General features: G+C 48.1%; 4 non-coding genes across 4 annotated transcripts; all 4 read right to left on the bottom strand.

Annotated features, from left to right (window-relative positions):
* Positions 1-975: 975 nt before the first annotated feature.
* Trnas-gcu lies at positions 976-1,057 on the bottom strand. Its single transcript has one exon. It is a non-coding gene; the product is annotated as a tRNA-Ser (tRNA).
* Positions 1,058-8,318: 7,261 nt separating this feature from the next.
* Positions 8,319-8,400, bottom strand: Trnas-gcu. The gene has a single exon. It is a non-coding gene; the product is annotated as a tRNA-Ser (tRNA).
* A 7,332-nt stretch (positions 8,401-15,732) lies between these two features.
* Trnas-gcu lies at positions 15,733-15,814 on the bottom strand. Its single transcript has one exon. It is a non-coding gene; the product is annotated as a tRNA-Ser (tRNA).
* Positions 15,815-16,653: 839 nt separating this feature from the next.
* Positions 16,654-16,735, bottom strand: Trnas-gcu. The gene has a single exon. It is a non-coding gene; the product is annotated as a tRNA-Ser (tRNA).
* Positions 16,736-17,560: the final 825 nt, after the last annotated feature.

The following is a 17,560-nucleotide window of genomic DNA, read 5'->3' as shown; positions in this document are numbered from 1 at the left end:
AATACTCTCAGAAGTTGCAACACAACACGTAACAAAAACGATAGTCCACTATACGTAACGCTACGGCGGAGCGGAAGACTAGGCACGTCCACACTGCACGGCGTCTAAAGCGGAACATCACTCGGCCACCTCGTCTGCTGGTACAACAGCTGTGTCTTGGGCTAGTGCTTGCGGAAAGAAGACATTTGTCGATTCGAAAACGCATTCAAAACATCGTACTGGGCCGGTGTTAACGTCTTATGCCAAGCTGCAGTGCAGCCGACCAAGCTCCCACTCGCGAAATCGTTTAATGACAGCATCCGTCCACGTCGATATCCGATAGGGGCAGAATCACCGGCCCACCTATTTACCGCAGTAATAAGCATTGTATCGACATGCAGTGTCGTCTAATGCAAATGAGAAAGGTGCTGTGCATTCTTTTCCACGACTTACTGCAACGAAACGTACAGCTCGATACGCTACACTGATATTGCTTGCAAGGTTTTGACGTTCCCCCTAGCCCAAGATTGTCCTGCTGTTTGCGATGGAGCTTGGTGTTTGGTCGGCCACTAGCGACGGATGGCTGCAAAGTCAAGTCTCTCCAGTAGGCCTTGCCAAATCGCTTCTGTAGATGGTGGCCTCACTTGAAACAAACTGTCGGAAGGCGACAGTTGTGCTACAGATGGATTATTATAGGCTCGATACGTTAAAATGACTGCGACAGGTATGCACTTAAATATAAATAAGAGCTCGTCGTTCGCAAATACCAACATACTCTTAGCTGCAGCCGAAATTTCATTGGTTTGTAGATCTCGAAATGATGTTTAATTCGAAGGGCATACGCTATGGAATGTTGTGCGCTTTCATCTGGTAGGCAGTTTTGTCTCGTATTTCATACACACGCTATCTGCCACGTATACGCGTCGTTGTTACTACTGAGTGGCGTTTCGCACGGAGAAGGAGTGACCGCAAACGCGTGCTTCACGTAAAATTCATCGACGAGGATGGGATTCGAACCCACGCGTGCAGAGCACATTGGATTAGCAGTCCAACGCCTTAACCACTCGGCCACCTCGTCTGCTGGTACAGCAGCTGTGTCTTGGGCTAGTGCTTGCGGAAAGAAGACATTTGTCGATTCGAAAACGCATTCAAAACATCGTACTGGGTCGGTGTTAACGTCTTATGCCAAGCTGCAGTGCAGCCGACCAAGCTCCCACTCGCGAATCGTTTAATGACAGCATCCGTCCACGTCGATATCCGATCGGGGCAAAATCACCGGCCCACCTATTTACCGCAGGAATAAGCATTGTATCGACATGCAGTGTCGTCTAATGCAAATGAGAAAGGTGCTGTGCATTCTTTTCCACGACTTACTGCAACGAAACGTACAGCTCGATACGCTACGCTGATATTGCTTGCAAGGTTTTGACGTTCCCCCTAGCCCAAGATTGTCCTGCTGTTTGCGATGGAGGTTGGTGTTTGGTCGGCCACTAGCGACGGATGGCTGCAAAGTCAAGTCTCTCCAGTAGGCCTTGCCAAATCGCTTCTGTAGATGGCGGCCTCTACAGATGGATTATTATAGGCTCGATACGTTAAAATGACTGCGACAGGTATGCACTTAAATATAAATAAGAGCTCGTCGTTCGCAAATACCAACATACTCTTAGCTGCAGCCGAAATTTGATTGGTTTGTAGATCTCGAAATGATGTTTAATTCGAAGGGCATACGCTATGGAATGTTGTGCGCTTTCATCTGGTAGGCAGTTTTGTCTCGTATTTCATACACACGCTATCTGCCACGTATACGCGTCGTTGTTACTACTGAGTGGCGTTTCGCACGGAGAAGGAGTGACCGCAAACGCGTGCTTCACGTAAAATTCATCGACGAGGATGGGATTCGAACCCACGCGTGCAGAGCACATTGGATTAGCAGTCCAACGCCTTAACCACTTTTTTTTTTTTTTTTTTTTTTTTTTAAATCGCATAAGAGCAGCAACAAAAACACGCGATTCCGGTACCGGGAATCGAACCCGGGCCTCCTGGGTGAGAGCCAGGTATCCTAGCCACTTTTTTTTTTTTTTTTTTTTTTTAAGATTTTTTTGATGACGGCGAGCTTTTTGCGCTGACTCAGCCACTAACGTGCGATCAGTTTGCACAAAACGCTAGGGCTCGTCCGGGATATGAACCCGGGACCTCCTGCACCCTAAGCAGGAATCATACCCCTTTTTTTTTTTTTTTTTTTTTTGAAGCAGACACTCTACCACTCGAACGAATATATCTATTGAAAAAAATATTAAAGAATATCCACCACACAGCCACTTCAAAAGAAGTACAGTACTGAAATTAAAATCCTAAAACATGACTATATAATGTAGACTGCTTACTGAAATAAAGGTTAAAACACGAAAACTTCAGTCCTGGTGTAGAGAAGAAACATACATAAAGGCGGCAAATTCAGAAACAGTATAAAAGAAAATGGCTCACACAGGTGACCTTAGCCAACACCCTCTCTTTCAAATGTCAGGCTAAGCATATTGGCAAAATCATCTCGGAGGCCTGGCAATCGCAAGCGCTGCCAGTAAGCAGTAAGCATGTACTGCCGAAACGCTAGGTGTCCATCCTCTTCATGACAACTGTTGACAAAATGTACGAAATGGCCAATCAACCACATGACGGTATGGAGCTTCGTCCGCGGAAAAAAGGAAGAATCGGGCCGGACGATGATGTCAATAGTATAAGCGGCTTCAGCAGACCTAGTGACAAAAGCAAGTTGTTTCCTGAGCCAACGCCAATTAGCAAGGTGCCCACAGCAGGTGAATCGATGTTCAAGGGTATCCAGGAGACCACACCGAGTACAGGTGTCCGTGTCAGAAAGACCAATACGGTGCAGTCGTACATTGGTGGGAACCAAATTATTTATTACCCTATACCACGTGGACGCCACGGCCATAGAGTGGATCGGCAGACTAACGTTCTTCCAGACGTTCCTCCAGGACACGGATGGAGACGCCAGTTCTATTGGATTGGGACTGGCCAGCCCCTCCCAGCGGGCAATCATGCTCTTGGTCGTTGGCACCGGTCGCCGCAAGAAGACGTCACCGAGGTAACTCACCGCAATGTAAAATTCCCGAATGTGTTTCAACTTAAAATTTAGGCGTCCGACATCGACAGGTGGAGCAAGGCTCGCCGGACGCACAACAGTAAAAAGCCTGGATGTAATTGAAGTCACTTCTTGCGTAACAATTAGAGTCGTTCGGCGGACGTACAAAGCAGACGCCTTGCGAGTAATGTCAGAGAGGCCCAAGCCTCCGGAGAGACGCGGTTTCGTCATTACCTCGTAACGTAACTTGAATAGATGGCCCTTCCATATAAACCTGCTAGACAATTGGCGCAACCTTTTCGCCACCATCATGGGAAGTGGGAACAGCTGAGCAACATAATAAGCTTTACATAGGACGTAGGTGTCTAAAATTCTGACTTTTTGCAAAATGGTAGCAGAGCGCTGCTCATGGACCATCAGAGCCCCCTGTATCTTCTCGGTGACAGATTTCCAATTGAGAGCCGCCATTTTTAGAGGACACCGATCAATGATAATCCCCAAGGACGTATGGCGATCGACAAAAGTGGCCCAAGGGACGTCAGCATCGCGAAATCCTCGAATATCAAGGAACTTACATTTACCCTGATTGAGACGCGCTCCAGAGACACGACAGTATGCATCAACTGCCCCTTTCAACAACGGGATATCATCTCGTTGACGGAGGAGAACAACGACATCATCCGCATATGCCTTAACCGAGAGCTTCCCACCAGAGAGGGACATACCCTGAAGCTTGAGAGCAATAGTCCGAAGCAGCGGTTCCAGGGACAAAACGAATAAAGACATAGAGAGCGGACTACCCTGAGGCACTCCGCGGCGGATAGCAATGGGCGGCGTCAGCTGCCCATTGACTGACACCCGAGCTGTTATTCCCCTGTACAAATTGCCAAGAACACCACGTGATGAAGCGTTAAAACCTATTGTACCTAAAACACGATCTAAAAACACATGACTGACGTGATCAAAAGCCTTATAAAAATCAAGGAAGGCAAAGGCACAATGTACGTTTGTAACCGCCGCAACCGAGACAACATCCCGATATTCGGCTACTGGTGTCAGAATAGATCTATCATGAAAACAACATTGATGTGCACCAATCACACCCCGAAGCAGAGAAGACAGCCGGCTATTGAGCGCTCTAGCAGCTGTCTTATAGTCAAAATTCAGCAATGTGAGCGGACGAAGATTGGCAGCAGATAAACGACCAGAGGACTTCGGAATTAAAACAATTTTCCCTACTTTAAAATCGGCAGGCACATCCATCCCCCTGACAATCTTATTTAAAATCTGCGTAAAAATGCCACCCAAAAGAGGCCAAAAACGGAGATAAAATTCTTTAGGCAGGCCGTCTGGACCCGGCGATTTACTGGACGGAGAGCGAGCAATAAAATCGAAAACATCATCTACCTGGAACTCCCGGAGAAATTCGCCGTTCGCGTCAGGCGCGATCGTCGCAGTTAGATCCCCAAAGACATCATCCGAAAGAGACTCACCAGAATCATCGGCAGAATAGAGACTAGTGTAATACTGATGAAGAGCACGAACCATTTCCTCCTGTGCACTAAGCTGTCGCCCATCATCCACCGTAAGAGAAGAGATGAAGGAGCGACGACGACGAGTCTGATGCCGTAGCAGGTGGTACAAGGATGTCAGTTCACCTTCAACAAGAGAGTGAGGTTTCGACTTAACTCGCAGACCATCCATCTGTCGTCGTTTAAGGCTCAAGAGCTTGGCTTTAATACGACGAACATCATGGATCCGCAGTGGAGAGGTACCCGCCGCGTCATATAGTTCACGCAGGACAGAGTAGTAATATTCATACGTGTTCTTAAAATCACGCGTCCTAGCAGCACAGTAGAAAATCAAAGTCTGACGAATCTTGGGCTTGGCAAACGCAGTCCACCAAACCAGCAACGAGGGGTATCGCGGGACAGAGCGAAGACATCGCTCCCACACGCCACTTATAACATCATCCATAGCACTGTCGGCAAGGTGGGAAACATTTAACATCCACTGGGAACGATAAAGTTTTGCAGGTTGGCGACTAAGATTTACAGTTGCAGTAAAAGGACAATGGTCAGAAAAACTAGTAGGAATAACATCGACAGAAAGAATTTTATCACATAAAAAATCAGATAAATAGAATCTGTCGAGTCTACTGCATGAGGACGCGGTAAAAAACGTATATTTCACCAGGGTTGGATATTTGTGTTCCCAAACATCACGCAGATGCATCGTACGAACTAAGTCATGTAAATCACGGCAATAATTAAAATTGGGGGACTGGTCTGCAGGGCGTAAAACACAATTAAAATCGCCTCCGAGCAGGAGACTCCGAGGACTCTGGCGCAAAAGATAAATAAGCTCTTCGTTATAAAAGCGCGAACGAGCCACAGTGTGACCCGAACCAGAGGGGGCATACAAAACAACGAGGCGGAGATCAAAAAGACGACAACCAATCCCACGGCCAGAGTCAAGGAATTCAATGTCAGTAATAGGAATGCCCTCTCGAAAGAAAAGAGCAGTTCCTGTTGAATATTCCGGCGCGACATTAAAAACAGTTTGAAATCCAGGTAGAGAGAGATCAGAAAACAACACTTCCTGCAAAAACACTACGTCCGCACAGGCGTCGTAAATAAACTGCCGCAAAGAGGCAATGCGAACGTCGGACTCAATACGGTTAACATTTAAGGTAAGAAAGGTGTATGCTTGAACCATAGAGAGAAAAGCGAGAAAACAAATCACCTACACCGACGCACCAGCGTCACAGTCCATAGCAGGGGTGACGGAGGCATCCGAGGGAGGGGGACTGCTACCCCGTTCCGCGGATCCCTTACGTTTCGGTTTTTTACGAACAGCATTAACGTTCGGCTGAACGCGTAACTTGCGTCGGCTGACGGGCAAGGAAACTTCAGCCGCCGGTGACGTAGGAGGGTCAAGTTCGGTATCCGACTCCACCCGCGCCGGTCCACATGCGGGATCCGGGGTCGCGGGGGAAACATCCGACAAAACGGAATGGTCAACACCTGCACTAGCTTCCGGCAAACATGGACTGCACGGAGGCGAAACGTGAGCAGGAAGGTCCGAGGCCGCAGAGTTGGAAGGAAGCGGAGCAGCTCCGCTGGCAGAGGTATGGGGCAGCGAAGCAGGAAGTTGTCGCGGCTCCACTTGTTGTGACATCGAAGTCGGTTCGGAAGACGGCGCCAACAGGCCCGACCGACGACCCGACTCGAGAGAAGCTGCGTCGGAGGCCGGAGGGGCGCCAGCAGCCGCCACCGGAACCGCTACCTCAGGAGGGCAGGGAGCAGCTACAGTACACAGTGGCTCGGAGGATGCCGGTCGCTCGGACTGGGGCATCTCAGGGAGATCCTCATCCGTACTATTTCCATCGTGTGGGCGACGCCTCTTATTGTTCAAAAGTGGCGCACCCACCTGAGGGACAGACGGAACAACATCAGATTTAGCACGCAAAGGAGGAAATTCTGTATCAGGGGTGCGCAAAACCTGTGGCGGGGCGCTACTACCACTGGACTGTGCTACACCAAGAGCAGAACCACCTGCAACGAGGTCAGCGACCGTTAACTTGCGACGCTGTTCGAGAGAATTTTTTAAAACAAAAACTCTCCGCGGACAGTCGGTACGCACGTGACCACTTTCATTGCACAAAAAACAGGTGCCAACCTGACCACTATATGTTACATGGACACGATATCCACCGATCTGCAGGTGAGATGGAATATTCTGCTTAACGTGCATTTCGACTGAACGAATACCACTGTAACATTGCAGGCGATGTTGGCTTGACCAGCGTTCAAGGCGAATGCTCTTTACATCACCATACTTCTGTAGACCCTCCTTAAGATAGACATTATCCACCTCCGGTGGAAGGTTGTAAACACGAACATTGGTATACGTGATGGAAGCATTGGAAAGCAGCACGGTACTTACAGAATCATCCCGATGCCGAAAGAGAACTTGATGACCATATTTAGAAAGAATTTTATCAACCTGAAGTGGGTCCATAAACTTAACAAAGAAAACATACAGTTCGGTATCAAAATAAGCAGTGTGCACCTGATCCGAATGAACACCAAAGGTTTCTACCAACCAATCATGAATCTCAAGAGAACTAGGTTGCACATGGCGGGTTGACTTGTCAAAAGCAAAACTAACTGTAGCCTGACGAGGAATAACCTGGGACGACATTTTCAAAATATGCGGTCGAAACCGCTACACAAAAAACACTGAAATAAGGACAGAAAGTAACACAAGGTACGAAACAACGACGGAGAAATACTCTCAGAAGTTGCAACACAACACGTAACAAAAACGATAGTCCACTATACGTAACGCTACGGCGGAGCGGAAGACTAGGCACGTCCACACTGCACGGCGTCTAAAGCGGAACATCACTCGGCCACCTCGTCTGCTGGTACAACAGCTGTGTCTTGGGCTAGTGCTTGCGGAAAGAAGACATTTGTCGATTCGAAAACGCATTCAAAACATCGTACTGGGTCGGTGTTAACGTCTTATGCCAAGCTGCAGTGCAGCCGACCAAGCTCCCACTCGCGAATCGTTTAATGACAGCATCCGTCCACGTCGATATCCGATCGGGGCAAAATCACCGGCCCACCTATTTACCGCAGGAATAAGCATTGTATCGACATGCAGTGTCGTCTAATGCAAATGAGAAAGGTGCTGTGCATTCTTTTCCACGACTTACTGCAACGAAACGTACAGCTCGATACGCTACACTGATATTGCTTGCAAGGTTTTGACGTTCCCCCTAGCCCAAGATTGTCCTGCTGTTTGCGATGGAGCTTGGTGTTTGGTCGGCCACTAGCGACGGATGGCTGCAAAGTCAAGTCTCTCCAGTAGGCCCTGCCAAATCGCTTCTGTAGATGGCGGCCTCACTTGTGCTACAGATGGATTATTATAGGCTCGATACGTTAAAATGACTGCGACAGGTATGCACTTAAATATAAATAAGAGCTCGTCGTTCGCAAATACCAACATACTCTTAGCTGCAGCCGAAATTTGATTGGTTTGTAGATCTCGAAATGATGTTTAATTCGAAGGGCATACGCTATGGAATGTCGTGCGCTTTCAACTGGTAGGCAGTTTTGTCTCGTATTTCATACACACGCTATCTGCCACGTATACGCGTCGTTGTTACTACTGAGTGGCGTTTCGCACGGAGAAGGAGTGACCGCAAACGCGTGCTTCACGTAAAATTCATCGACGAGGATGGGATTCGAACCCACGCGTGCAGAGCACATTGGATTAGCAGTCCAACGCCTTAACCACTCGGCCACCTCGTCTGCTGGTACAACAGCTGTGTCTTGGGCTAGTGCTTGCGGAAAGAAGACATTTGTCGATTCGAAAACGCATTCAAAACATCGTACTGGGCCGGTGTTAACGTCTTATGCCAAGCTGCAGTGCAGCCGACCAAGCTCCCACTCGCGAATCGTTTAATGACAGCATCCGTCCACGTCGATATCCGATCGGGGCAAAATCACCGGCCCACCTATTTACCGCAGGAATAAGCATTGTATCGACATGCAGTGTCGTCTAATGCAAATGAGAAAGGTGCTGTGCATTCTTTTCCACGACTTACTGCAACGAAACGTACAGCTCGATACGCTACACTGATATTGCTTGCAAGGTTTTGACGTTCCCCCTAGCCCAAGATTGTCCTGCTGTTTGCGATGGAGCTTGGTGTTTGGTCGGCCACTAGCGACGGATGGCTGCAAAGTCAAGTCTCTCCAGTAGGGCTTGCCAAATCGCTTCTGTAGATGGCGGCCTCACTTGGAACAAACTGTCGGAAGGCGACAATTGTGCTACAGATGGATTATTATAGGCTCGATACGTTAAAATGACTGCGACAGGTATGCACTTAAATATAAATAAGAGCTCGTCGTTCGCAAATACCAACATACTCTTAGCTGCAGCCGAAATTTCATTGGTTTGTAGATCTCGAAATGATGTTTAATTCGAAGGGCATACGCTATGGAATGTCGTGCGCTTTCAACTGGTAGGCAGTTTTGTCTCGTATTTCATACACACGCTATCTGCCACGTATACGCGTCGTTGTTACTACTGAGTGGCGTTTCGCACGGAGAAGGAGTGACCGCAAACGCGTGCTTCACGTAAAATTCATCGACGAGGATGGGATTCGAACCCACGCATGCAGAGCACATTGGATTAGCAGTCCAACGCCTTAACCACTTTTTTTTTTTTTTTTTTTTTTTATAAATTTGAGCTGCAACCGGGGCTGAGTTCCACCTACTCTTCAGCACGGTCAAAATGGCAGGGCTCGTCCGGGATTTGAACCCGGGACCTCCTGCACCCAAAGCAGGAATCATACCCTTTTTTTTTTTTTTAACCACTTTTTTTTTTTTTTACCAGGGACCTTTAGATCTTCAGTCTAACGCTCTCCCAACTTTTTTTTTTTTTTTTCTTTTTTTTTTCAGAGTCCAGAGTGCTAACCGTTACACCATTTTTTTTTTTTTTTTTTTTTTTTTTTTTGAAGCAGACACTCTACCACTCGAACGAATATATCTATTGAAAAAAATATTAAAGAATATCCACCACACAGCCACTTCAAAAGAAGTACAGTACTGAAATTAAAATCCTAAAACATGACTATATAATGTAGACTGCTTACTGAAATAAAGGTTAAAACACGAAAACTTCAGTCCTGGTGTAGAGAAGAAACATACATAAAGGCGGCAAATTCAGAAACAGTATAAAAGAAAATGGCTCACACAGGTGACCTTAGCCAACACCCTCTCTTTCAAATGTCAGGCTAAGCATATTGGCAAAATCATCTCGGAGGCCTGGCAATCGCAAGCGCTGCCAGTAAGCAGTAAGCATGTACTGCCGAAACGCTAGGTGTCCATCCTCTTCATGACAACTGTTGACAAAATGTACGAAATGGCCAATCAACCACATGACGGTATGGAGCTTCGTCCGCGGAAAAAAGGAAGAATCGGGCCGGACGATGATGTCAATAGTATAAGCGGCTTCAGCAGACCTAGTGACAAAAGCAAGTTGTTTCCTGAGCCAACGCCAATTAGCAAGGTGCCCACAGCAGGTGAATCGATGTTCAAGGGTATCCAGGAGACCACACCGAGTACAGGTGTCCGTGTCAGAAAGACCAATACGGTGCAGTCGTACATTGGTGGGAACCAAATTATTTATTACCCTATACCACGTGGACGCCACGGCCATAGAGTGGATCGGCAGACTAACGTTCTTCCAGACGTTCCTCCAGGACACGGATGGAGACGCCAGTTCTATTGGATTGGGACTGGCCAGCCCCTCCCAGCGGGCAATCAAGCTCTTGGTCGTTGGCACCGGTCGCCGCAAGAAGACGTCACCGAGGTAACTCACCGCAATGTAAAATTCCCGAATGTGTTTCAACTTAAAATTTAGGCGTCCGACATCGACAGGTGGAGCAAGGCTCGCCGGACGCACAAACAGTAAAAAGCCTGGATGTAATTGAAGTCACTTCTTGCGTAACAATTAGAGTCGTTCGGCGGACGTACAAAGCAGACGCCTTGCGAGTAATGTCAGAGAGGCCCAAGCCTCCGGAGAGACGCGGTTTCGTCATTACCTCGTAACGTAACTTGAATAGATGGCCCTTCCATATAAACCTGCTAGACAATTGGCGCAACCTTTTCGCCACCATCATGGGAAGTGGGAACAGCTGAGCAACATAATAAGCTTTACATAGGACGTAGGTGTCTAAAATTCTGACTTTTTGCAAAATGGTAGCAGAGCGCTGCTCATGGACCATCAGAGCCCCCTGTATCTTCTCGGTGACAGATTTCCAATTGAGAGCCGCCATTTTTAGAGGACACCGATCAATGATAATCCCCAAGGACGTATGGCGATCGACAAAAGTGGCCCAAGGGACGTCAGCATCGCGAAATCCTCGAATATCAAGGAACTTACATTTACCCTGATTGAGACGCGCTCCAGAGACACGACAGTATGCATCAACTGCCCCTTTCAACAACGGGATATCATCTCGTTGACGGAGGAGAACAACGACATCATCCGCATATGCCTTAACCGAGAGCTTCCCACCAGAGAGGGACATACCCTGAAGCTTGAGAGCAATAGTCCGAAGCAGCGGTTCCAGGGACAAAACGAATAAAGACATAGAGAGCGGACTACCCTGAGGCACTCCGCGGCGGATAGCAATGGGCGGCGTCAGCTGCCCATTGACTGACACCCGAGCTGTTATTCCCCTGTACAAATTGCCAAGAACACCACGTGATGAAGCGTTAAAACCTATTGTACCTAAAACACGATCTAAAAACACATGACTGACGTGATCAAAAGCCTTATAAAAATCAAGGAAGGCAAAGGCACAATGTACGTTTGTAACCGCCGCAACCGAGACAACATCCCGATATTCGGCTACTGGTGTCAGAATAGATCTATCATGAAAACAACATTGATGTGCACCAATCACACCCCGAAGCAGAGAAGACAGCCGGCTATTGAGCGCTCTAGCAGCTGTCTTATAGTCAAAATTCAGCAATGTGAGCGGACGAAGATTGGCAGCAGATAAACGACCAGAGGACTTCGGAATTAAAACAATTTTCCCTACTTTAAAATCGGCAGGCACATCCATCCCTCTGACAATCTCATTTAAAATCTGCGTAAAAATGCCACCCAAAAGAGGCCAAAAACGGAGATAAAAGTCTTTAGGCAGGCCGTCTGGACCCGGCGATTTACTGGACGGAGAGCGAGCAATAAAATCGAAAACATCATCTACCTGGAACTCCCGGAGAAATTCGCCGTTCGCGTCAGGCGCGATCGTCGCAGTTAGATCCCCAAGGACATCATCCGAAAGAGACTCACCAGAATCATCGGCAGAATAGAGACTAGTGTAATACTGATGAAGAGCACGAACCATTTCCTCCTGTGCACTAAACTGTCGCCCATCATCCACCATAAGAGAAGAGATGAAGGAGCGACGACGACGAGTCTGATGCCGTAGCAGGTGGTACAAGGATGTCAGTTCACCTTCAACAAGAGAGTGAGGTTTCGACTTAACTCGCAGACCATCCATCTGTCGTCGTTTAAGGCTCAAGAGCTTGGCTTTAATACGACGAACATCATGGATCCGCAGTGGAGAGGTACCCGCCGCGTCATATAGTTCACGCAGGACAGAGTAGTAATATTCATACGTGTTCTTAAAATCACGCGTCCTAGCAGCACAGTAGAAAATCAAAGTCTGACGAATCTTGGGCTTGGCAAACGCAGTCCACCAAACCAGCAACGAGGGGTATCGCGGGACAGAGCGAAGACATCGCTCCCACACGCCACCTATAACATCATCCATAGCACTGTCGGCAAGGTGGGAAACATTTAACATCCACTGGGAACGATAAAGTTTTGCAGGTTGGCGACTAAGATTTACAGTTGCAGTAAAAGCACAATGGTCAGAAAAACTAGTAGGAATAACATCGACAGAAAGAATTTTATCACATAAAAAGTCATATAAATAGAATCTGTCGAGTCTACTGCATGAGGACGCGGTAAAAAACGTATATTTCACCAGGGTTGGATATTTGTGTTCCCAAACATCACGCAGATGCATCGTACGAACTAAGTCATGTAAATCACGGCAATAATTAAAATTGGGGGACTGGTCTGCAGGGCGTAAAACACAATTAAAATCGCCTCCGAGCAGGAGACTCCGAGGACTCTGGCGCAAAAGATAAATAAGCTCTTCTTTATAAAAGCGCGATCGAGCCACAGTGTGACCCGAACCAGAGGGGGCATACAAAACAACGAGGCGGAGATCAAAAAGACGACAACCAATCCCACGGCCAGAGTCAAGGAATTCAATGTCAGTAATAGGAATGCCCTCTCGAAAGAAAAGAGCAGTTCCTGTTGAATATTCCGGCGCGACATTAAAAACAGTTTGAAATCCAGGTAGAGAGAGATCAGAAAACAACACTTCCTGCAAAAACACTACGTCCGCACAGGCGTCGTAAATAAACTGCCGCAAAGAGGCAATGCGAACGTCGGACTCAATACGGTTAACATTTAAGGTAAGAAAGGTGTATGCTTGAACCATAGAGAGAAAAGCGAGAAAACAAATCACCTACACCGACGCACCAGCGTCACAGTCCATAGCAGGGGTGACGGAGGCATCCGAGGGAGGGGGACTGCTACCCCGTTCCGCGGATCCCTTACGTTTCGGTTTTTTACGAACAGCATTAACGTTCGGCTGAACGCGTAACTTGCGTCGGCTGACGGGCAAGGAAACTTCAGCCGCCGGTGACGTAGGAGGGTCAAGTTCTGTATCCGACACCACCCGCGCCGGTCCACATGCGGGATCCGGGGTCGCGGGGGAAACATCCGACAAAACGGAATGGTCAACACCTGCACTAGCTTCCGGCAAACATGGACTGCACGGAGGCGAAACGTGAGCAGGAAGGTCCGAGGCCGCAGAGTTGGAAGGAAGCGGAGCAGCTCCGCTGGCAGAGGTATGGGGCAGCGAAGCAGGAAGTTGTCGCGGCTCCACTTGTTGTGACATCGAAGTCGGTTCGGAAGACGGCGCCAACAGGCCCGACCGACGACCCGACTCGAGAGAAGCTGCGTCGGAGGCCGGAGGGGCGCCAGCAGCCGCCACCGGAACCGCTACCTCAGGAGGGCAGGGAGCAGCTACAGTACACAGTGGCTCGGAGGATGCCGGTCGCTCGGACTGGGGCATCTCAGGGAGATCCTCATCCGTACTATTTCCATCGTGTGGGCGACGCCTCTTATTATTCAAAAGTGGCACACCCACCTGAGGGACAGACGGAACAACATCAGATTTAGCACGCAAAGGAGGAAATTCTGTATCAGGGGTGCGCAAAACCTGTGGCGGGGCGCTACTACCACTGGACTGTGCTACACCAAGAGCAGAACCACCTGCAACGAGGTCAGCGACCGTTAACTTGCGACGCTGTTCGAGAGAATTTTTTAAAACAAAAACTCTCCGCGGACAGTCGGTACGCACGTGACCACTTTCATTGCACAAAAAACAGGTGCCAACCTGACCACTATATGTTACATGGACACGATATTTACCGATCTGCAGGTGAGATGGAATATTCTGCTTAACGTGCATTTCGACTGAACGAATACCACTGTAACATTGCAGGCGATGTTGGCTTGACCAGCGTTCAAGGCGAATGCTCTTTACATCACCATACTTCTGTAGACCCTCCTTAAGATAGACATTATCCACCTCCGGTGGAAGGTTGTAAACACGAACATTGGTATACGTGATGGAAGCATTGGAAAGCAGCACGGTACTTACAGAATCATCCCGATGCCGAAAGAGAACTTGATGACCATATTTAGAAAGAATTTTATCAACCTGAAGTGGGTCCATAAACTTAACAAAGAAAACATACAGTTCGGTATCAAAATAAGCAGTGTGCACCTGATCCGAATGAACACCAGAGGTATCTACCAACCAATCATGAATCTCAAGAGAACTAGGTTGCACATGGCGGGTTGACTTGTCAAAAGCAAAACTAACTGTAGCCTGACGAGGAATAACCTGGGACGACATTTTCAAAATATGCGGTCGAAACCGCTACACAAAAAACACTGTAATAAGGACAGAAAGTAACACAAGGTACGAAACAACGACGGAGAAATACTCTCAGAAGTTGCAACACAACACGTAACAAAAACGATAGTCCACTATACGTAACGCTACGGCGGAGCGGAAGACTAGGCACGTCCACACTGCACGGCGTCTAAAGCGGAACTGCACCACTCGGCCACCTCGTCTGCTGGTACAACAGCTGTGTCTTGGGCTAGTGCTTGCGGAAAGAAGACATTTGTCGATTCGAAAACGCATTCAAAACATCGTACTGGGCCGGTGTTAACGTCTTATGCCAAGCTGCAGTGCAGCCGACCAAGCTCCCACTCGCGAATCGTTTAATGACAGCATCCGTCCACGTCGATATCCGATCGGGGCAAAATCACCGGCCCACCTATTTACCGCAGGAATAAGCATTGTATCGACATGCAGTGTCGTCTAATGCAAATGAGAAAGGTGCTGTGCATTCTTTTCCACGACTTACTGCAACGAAACGTACAGCTCGATACGCTACACTGATATTGCTTGCAAGGTTTTGACGTTCCCCCTAGCCCAAGATTGTCCTGCTGTTTGCGATGGAGCTTGGTGTTTGGTCGGCCACTAGCGACGGATGGCTGCAAAGTCAAGTCTCTCCAGTAGGCCTTGCCAAATCGCTTCTGTAGATGGCGGCCTCACTTGAAACAAACTGTCGGAAGGCGACAGTTGTGCTACAGATGGATTATTATAGGCTCGATACGTTAAAATGACTGCGACAGGTATGCACTTAAATATAAATAAGAGTTCGTCGTTCGCAAATACCAACATACTCTTAGCTGCAGCCGAAATTTGATTGGTTTGTAGATCTCGAAATGATGTTTAATTCGAAGGGCATACGCTATGGAATGTTGTGCGCTTTCATCTGGTAGGCAGTTTTGTCTCGTATTTCATACACACGCTATCTGCCACGTATACGCGTCGTTGTTACTACTGAGTGGCGTTTCGCACGGAGAAGGAGTGACCGCAAACGCGTGCTTCACGTAAAACTCATCGACGAGGATGGGATTCGAACCCACGCGTGCAGAGCACATTGGATTAGCAGTCCAACGCCTTAACCACTCGGCCACCTCGTCTGCTGGTACAACAGCTGTGTCTTGGGCTAGTGCTTGCGGAAAGAAGACATTTGTCGATTCGAAAACGCATTCAAAACATCGTACTGGGCCGGTGTTAACGTCTTACGCCAAGCTGCAGTGCAGCCGACCAAGCTCCCACTCGCGAATCGTTTAATGACAGCATCCGTCCACGTCGATATCCGATCGGGGCAAAATCACCGGCCCACCTATTTACCGCAGGAATAAGCATTGTATCGACATGCAGTGTCGTCTAATGCAAATGAGAAAGGTGCTGTGCATTCTTTTCCACGACTTACTGCAACGAAACGTACAGCTCGATACGCTACACTGATATTGCTTGCAAGGTTTTGACGTTCCCCCTAGCCCAAGATTGTCCTGCTGTTTGCGATGGAGCTTGGTGTTTGGTCGGCCACTAGCGACGGATGGCTGCAAAGTCAAGTCTCTCCAGTAGGCCTTGCCAAATCGCTTCTGTAGATGGCGGCCTCACTTGAAACAAACTGTCGGAAGGCGACAGTTGTGCTACAGATGGATTATTATAGGCTCGATACGTTAAAATGACTGCGACAGGTATGCACTTAAATATAAATAAGAGCTCGTCGTTCGCAAATACCAACATACTCTTAGCTGCAGCCGAAATTTGATTGGTTTGTAGATCTCGAAATGATGTTTAATTCGAAGGGCATACGCTATGGAATGTTGTGCGCTTTCATCTGGTAGGCAGTTTTGTCTCGTATTTCATACACACGCTATCTGCCACGTATACGCGTCGTTGTTACTACTGAGTGGCGTTTCGCACGGAGAAGGAGTGACCGCAAACGCGTGCTTCACGTAAAATTCATCGACGAGGATGGGATTCGAACCCACGCGTGCAGAGCACATTGGATTAGCAGTCCAACGCCTTAACCACTCGGCCACCTCGTCTGCTGGTACAACAGCTGTGTCCTGGGCTAGTGCTTGCGGAAAGAAGACATTTGTCGATTCGAAAACGCATTCAAAACATCGTACTGGGCCGGTGTTAACGTCTTATGCCAAGCTGCAGTGCAGCCGACCAAGCTCCCACTCGCGAATCGTTTAATGACAGCATCCGTCCACGTCGATATCCGATCGGGGCAAAATCACCGGCCCACCTGTTTACCGCAGGAATAAGCATTGTATCGACATGCAGTGTCGTCTAATGCAAATGAGAAAGGTGCTGTGCATTCTTTTCCACGACTTACTGCAACGAAACGTACAGCTCGATACGCTACACTGATATTGCTTGCAAGGTTTTGACGTTCCCCCTAGCCCAAGATTGTCCTGCTGTTTGCGATGGAGCTTGGTGTTTGGTCGGCCACTAGCGACGGATGGCTGCAAAGTCAAGTCTCTCCAGTAGGCCTTGCCAAATCGCTTCTGTAGATGGCGGCCTCACTTGAAACAAACTGTCGGAAGGCGACAGTTGTGCTACAGATGGATTATTATAGGCTCGATACGTTAAAATGACTGCGACAGGTATGCACTTAAATATAAATAAGAGTTCGTCGTTCGCAAATACCAACATACTCTTAGCTGCAGCCGAAATTTGATTGGTTTGTAGATCTCGAAATGATGTTTAATTCGAAGGGCATACGCTATGGAATGTTGTGCGCTTTCATCTGGTAGGCAGTTTTGTCTCGTATTTCATACACACGCTATCTGCCACGTATACGCGTCGTTGTTACTACTGAGTGGCGTTTCGCACGGAGAAGGAGTGACCGCAAACGCGTGCTT

Source organism: Schistocerca piceifrons, chromosome 2 (genome assembly GCF_021461385.2).
Source record: "Schistocerca piceifrons isolate TAMUIC-IGC-003096 chromosome 2, iqSchPice1.1, whole genome shotgun sequence".
In the NCBI taxonomy this organism is placed as follows: domain Eukaryota; kingdom Metazoa; phylum Arthropoda; class Insecta; order Orthoptera; family Acrididae; genus Schistocerca; species Schistocerca piceifrons.
This window is presented reverse-complemented; position numbering and strand designations above follow the sequence as displayed.